Source organism: Osmia lignaria, unplaced genomic scaffold, assembly GCF_051020975.1.
Source record: "Osmia lignaria lignaria isolate PbOS001 unplaced genomic scaffold, iyOsmLign1 scaffold0035, whole genome shotgun sequence".
In the NCBI taxonomy this organism is placed as follows: Eukaryota; Metazoa; Arthropoda; class Insecta; order Hymenoptera; family Megachilidae; genus Osmia; species Osmia lignaria.
This window is the reverse complement of record NW_027478176.1, coordinates 797,752-803,640: the sequence shown is the minus strand read 5'-3', so window position 1 is coordinate 803,640 and position 5,889 is coordinate 797,752. Positions and strand designations below refer to the sequence as shown.

At 35.1% G+C, this 5,889-nt stretch overlaps 1 long non-coding RNA gene across 2 annotated transcripts; it reads right to left on the bottom strand.

The window, feature by feature from the left end:
* Window positions 1–1,363: 1,363 nt before the first annotated feature.
* On the bottom strand, window positions 1,364–3,086 carry LOC117611343 (uncharacterized). Of its 2 annotated transcripts, XR_004583162.2 has the most exons (4): window positions 2,933–3,086; window positions 2,636–2,782; window positions 2,396–2,541; window positions 1,364–2,299 (listed from the first exon to the last, which is right to left on the bottom strand). It is a non-coding gene; the product is annotated as an uncharacterized LOC117611343 (long non-coding RNA). The 2 variants fall into 2 exon arrangements; XR_013064047.1 differs by having other exon boundaries at window positions 2,636–3,086.
* Window positions 3,087–5,889: the final 2,803 nt, after the last annotated feature.

Sequence of the window (5,889 nt, the reverse complement as noted above, 5' to 3'; positions counted from 1 at the left end):
ATAATATAATCTGCCTCATTGCATATTCAACGCAATGGATTTTGTAAATTTATTTGATTTAGCCTCATTGGATGACTGCGTTTATGCGAGATGGATGAATAAGTGTATGGTTACACTTGTTGGTGGAATGCACTTCAATGTATCTTATTCTATTTTATTTTGTGTTACATTATATTATGTTGGTTACGTTGGTCTATATACTATACTTTACACTTTCTTTACTTTCTTTAATTGCTCTATTGCTTACTCATTCATTCATTCGCTTATTATTCATTTATTTATTTGGTTTTGGGTACGATTAATCTTCCTATGAGGATAGGTGATTTTGTCCATTCAAATGCTTGATAGCGCGTGGCTTCTGTTATAATCTCACCATTTGAATATCATTTCAAATACTCTACTTATTTATTTACTTATTTATTTATTTATTTGTTATTCTTTTAGTTTATTCTTTTACTATGTAGTAGTATGGTGTTTGACGGAACCACGCAGCTTACATTTGATTTGATTTGGTTGTCGCTTTTATTTATTATCTTTATACATCGTTCGGTTATTAATTTCTACTTTCTTTTCGCAATTGTATGGACATAATCACTTACAATTTATAATTCATAATTTATAAAGTAATAGTAATGGAGCCAATAATCTTTACGGTTATATTTGGTTGAAATACAATTCATAATTCACTTGTATTTATTTTATTTTTACTTTATTTTACATTATATTACATTAGGTTGGCTATGTTTGTTAGGCGTTACACTTTACATTTTCTTTATTTTCTTAATTTGTTAATATCTTAGCTGTTCACTCGCATTCATTATTCATTTATTATTCTGTAAAGTCGCTGAGTTCTCTCTCTCACTGAGTCCTCGGCGTACTTTATGTAATTTGATCTGCGTTGTCAGGTAGATAGAGGTTCTCACTTACCTTTCGCTGGATGAGTAGAACCTATCTATGGACAGAACCTGTGGTGGTGTGTCGTCCAGGTGTTGGAACGGTAGGGTAGATGTTTCGAGTGAAGATCACGCACTTCCGATCACAATGTATGTTTATTCGTTACTGGTACAGTTCTTGATTCGCGCACGTTTACAATCGAGTCTTACAGAATCTTGCTCTGTCGGAGCCCTGAGCTTCGTAGCAGAGTCATAAACGCTAGACTTGGTTAATTTATTGATATTACCGGAATCTTGCTCTGTCGAAGTACTGAGCTTCGTAGCGGAGTCGTGTAGATTCTAGAGTATCGAACTCTGGGCGGTACTTCGCGGATTATCTTCGCGGATTAATGATTTAGAGATGGTCTGAATGATCTAGTCTGATCGCGATACTTTCGGTTTCGTACTATATTGATAAGTTGATGAACCGTTTAGATGTACTGATAAGAACTGCGCCTATGAGAACTTCTTACGAGAACTATTGGTAAAACTGACTGCGTGCGGGCGGACCCGGTCGCGTTATTTTATATTGATGAATGAGGTCGACATTTGATTTGGCAATTCGGGTGAACCACCTCGTTCGGATCGTCAGCGTTCTCGCCGTACGACGACCCGGCTGAGTTGCTCACTCAGAATTTGCGGAACGATGAATTTGGATGGTGCAATAGAAGTTTAAAGAATTTGGTTGATGAAATAGAAGTTTCAAGAATGCGTCGCCGGTCGTGACAATACATATATTATACTGATTTTAATTGTGAAATCAATCACAAAATTAAGGAAACTTATGTTTATTTATATGCATAGAGAATGCGTCACAGTACGTGACAATTCATTCATTTTGATTTTGATTGATTAAAGTTGATACACTGATCTGATTTGATTTATTTTTGATTTATTTGTGATTAATTTTCTTTTAGGCTAATACAATGTTCTGTCTATTCTGTCTATTCCTCTCAGATGTGATAGCGGTTGTTAGGTGGTTCCTGTTAATGATTTCAATATTTCAGTATTTGTACATTGCAATGGTTTTCTTTTTTTTTTTAATTTTATTTTATTTTATTTATTTTACATCGCTCCTTGCTGTGCTTGCTGTTCATTTCATACTTTACTTTGACTTCACTTTCATTGTCATTCGATACTGGTCTTTCTTCCTTGTTTTCTTCCTTTATTTTCTCTTTTATTATACTTCCTGGCATTTCTTATTCTATTTTTGTATTGCTGTCACGCTTGTCACTACTTTACCTTATTATCGTCTCTTGGCCTATCACCTGCTATGCATCTCTGAATATTTAATTCAATTCAATTTCACTACATCTCTCCATGGTGTTGTATTGTCCCTCTCATGACGACATGACAGTGTAGTGTTCCTGTAAGAGTTTTAATTTATGCCATTAAGATGTGCTATTTCTGCTAATTTATTATTATATGGTGTTGCCATTATGTTATTATTATTATTACCTTACCTTGTTTCTTTTCGTTCCTTTTCCTTTTCATTTTCTTCTTCTTTTCTTTTCTTTCCTCAAAGTTGTAATTAAACCTTCTTAATTGGTTAACTTGTTCCTTTTAACGAGTCCTTTTATGTTGGTTTTGTATTCCTGCTGACACTTTCCTGCTTTGACACATTAGGGTTAGGGTTATATCTCTGTAATAATCTTGTCACCCGTTATCTCTGAATTGGCTCTCTTATGGCTTAATTTACTTACCTACTTTTATACTTACTAGTATTTTGCTATTTCTCTCTTCTTTGATTTATTGTCCTCTTCCGACTCTCCTTCTACTTCCTGCTGGTGAAACTCTTGTGATTCTTGCAATACTTCACATCTGTCTGTACGGTATGGGATTTCTACGGTCTTCAATATGTATGTTTTCAATATTGTTTTTGATAAAAATACAATATTTATTATTGATAAGAATACAGTGCTTAATAATATAAACTGCGTCTCGCTATGTTTCGCTACGCACGCTTCCACTGCGACGACACCATACACAAAATAACGTACCATACAACCGCTCTCTTAATGAGGACAGCACTTCTCGAATCTATGAGAATGTAATATATAGAAATGTACCACACTCTCAACAGTTTTGCTTTGCTCTAATATCCATACTAATATTATAAATGCGAAAGTAACTCTGTCTATCTGTCTGTCTGTCTGTCTGTCTGTCTGTCTGTTTGTTACCTTTTCACGCCTAAACCGCTGAACACTAGGTTCTATCTCTATATACTTTATGATTTATGGTCTCGCTCTTGCTCTTTTACTTGGCCTGATTTTCTGTCTCCCGTTCAAAGCATATTTTTAGGTATCTGTTTCTTCTGAGCAATTGGGTGTTCCCGATATTCATCGTTAATTTATTATTCTACTACGAAATAATTTAGGAATTAAATTTGAACAATGGATTTATATAGTCTATGGTCATTATTTGTTAGGTTATACTCGGTCTCCTATCTTCATTGCTATACTCATCGGTTATGTATGTCTGTTTACTTCTGCTCTGGCATCTGTCAGGTGCTTGGTTGTAAATGGAATATAATCACTCTGGATTAAATTGGTTATTGTACTATTAAATCATTATTTTAATAAGTTTAGTGTTAATTAATTAACCCTTGGCGTATGTGAATTGCTGCGCTTTCTGTTGCGTTGTGCTAGAAAAGAATCAGGTGTCGCTATTATGCTGTGTCTGAACACATTAATTCATATACATTATATATTGTAAATTTTTACATTTACTTATTCGGTTTTATACGATATTGTATGCACAGTCTCGCGTTCTCCCCTCCTCATTTTGATATAGGTTAGTAGTAAATAAGTACGTGAGCGCAGCTATTTTGTGTTTATATTTTAATAGGAATTATGTTCGCTCAAGGCGCTCCAACGGAATACTCTGTTTCCCTTTTGGCACTTTTGCTTCATTAGTGGTTTATTGGTTCACTTTATATGTTTATTTGATTATTACTCAATGCAGCAGAGTTCAGCGCAGTTTTGTGTGGCTGATTTAATTTGGATGCTTGATTGTATGTTCTAATATTTACTATTATATTCCCCTAACTAACTTTTCTACTCCCTCTGCTACAGTTGCTTGTTTGTTACTCTTAACTTTAACTGCAACTAAGTATTAGTTACTATCTACATGGGGTGTTTGGATTTGAATCAGCCTTGACGGGACCTGGGAGCGGTTTACTTTGACAGGAATGCAAGGAGTTAATTTAACTTTTTCGTAGTTCTAATTTTAAGTTCCATGATTTCAATTATTGATTGTTTGAATATATTCATTCCTTATTGTCGCATTAGTACAGTATGGCCTTTCATGTTTCTGTTTTGGATATTGTGGTCACTGTAATCTTTTATTTTCATTATTATTTTTGTACTTTCAATATTAAGTTCCTTCAGGGACATGTAAATGGGGTCGCGATGATGCTGTGCTTTGTATCACTCAGTAGCAGTCACATGATGCGCTGCGGTGTGTTACTTGTTTGGTAATTAAAGATTTAATCATTATCCTAATATTCAAATATATTAATACTGGGGTGGCGGTACAATAATTTAGGGTGTTATGATAGTTTATGCAAGCTATATCTGCTCAATTTCGGTTGTACATGCTACTCCTTGTATTCTGTCAAATATACAGTCTCTTCTTACTGTAGATCATATTTTGTTGCTTTGATCTTAATCTTTGAGGGTACGAATGATTGTTCCATGGTAAATGTATACATTTACAATAGTAATATCTGGTGCTGATGCGTGGCCTCCTATATTTGCATAAATTAACGCTTTAATTTTGAATTCGAGACTTAATTTTGTATTTTGAATTTTGAATAATTTCCCGGCTATTATCAATGGTTCGATGAACGCTTGTGTGATTTATCCGTTAGGTGTCGCGCCGGTACATGTTTTCTTCTTCGTATCCCTGTTTTCAAAAAATATCAGTATTTTTAGGTATCTATTTTTTCTGAGCAATTGGGTGTTCCTGACATTCATTGCTTATTTGCTATTTTTATCCGACTTCGAAAAGGAGGAGGACACTCAATTCGATGTGTATGTATTTTTTTTTTTTTTTTAATGTATGTTCACCGATTACGCCGAGACGGATGGACCGATCGGAACGAAACCTTTTGCATCTGGTAGAGTATGTCTCCCGATTGGTCTCGTTAAAAAAACATTTTGCATCTTTTCATTGGTAACGATTTTCTTGCAAAGAACGTAATGCTTAATTTACATTTTTCACCGATTACTCCAAGACGGATGGACCAGTCGGATCGAACATTTGCATCCTGTAGAGTATATCTGCCGATTGGTCCCGCAGACAAATTTTTGTATTTTTTCATTCCTAACGACTTTTATCGCAAAAAACGTAATACTTTATTTATGTCTTTCGGCGTTTATGCTGCAGGGAATGTACCCTGCACATTATGTGTTCACATTTAGTAGGAGGTATATCCACGATGATCCTACTTGCAAAAATTTATGGAATTTGTTAATAACTACTGTTATAGCAAAAAATCTATTCCTTCATGTTACTCTGCAAGGAATGTATCGTTCGCGATGAAACCTTTCATATTCAGTAGAATATACAGGGTGTCACGCAACTACCTCGACAGCCGAAGAGGGATGATTGATAAGGTGATTCCAAACAACTTTTTCCTTTGCCAAAATTTTGGTTAAGGCTTGGTTTCCGAGTTACTAACAAAAAACACCGACCAATCCGAGCGCGTACAGCACGCGGTCTCAGGGACTGCAGTGTCGGCTACGAAAACCGGGCCTGACGTAGTTCGCGAACGAACGGCTTGACATAGCACAATAAAAAAACTGTACGGGGAGAACAATTTTAGTGGTTGTTTAGAATGAATACAGAACATAATCTCTGGTCGCCTGTCATAATGTAAAGAACGAAATTCTAAGGATTCTAAACTACAAATAAGAATGTTTGGAATGGAATAACTAATAAACGTTTGGATTGG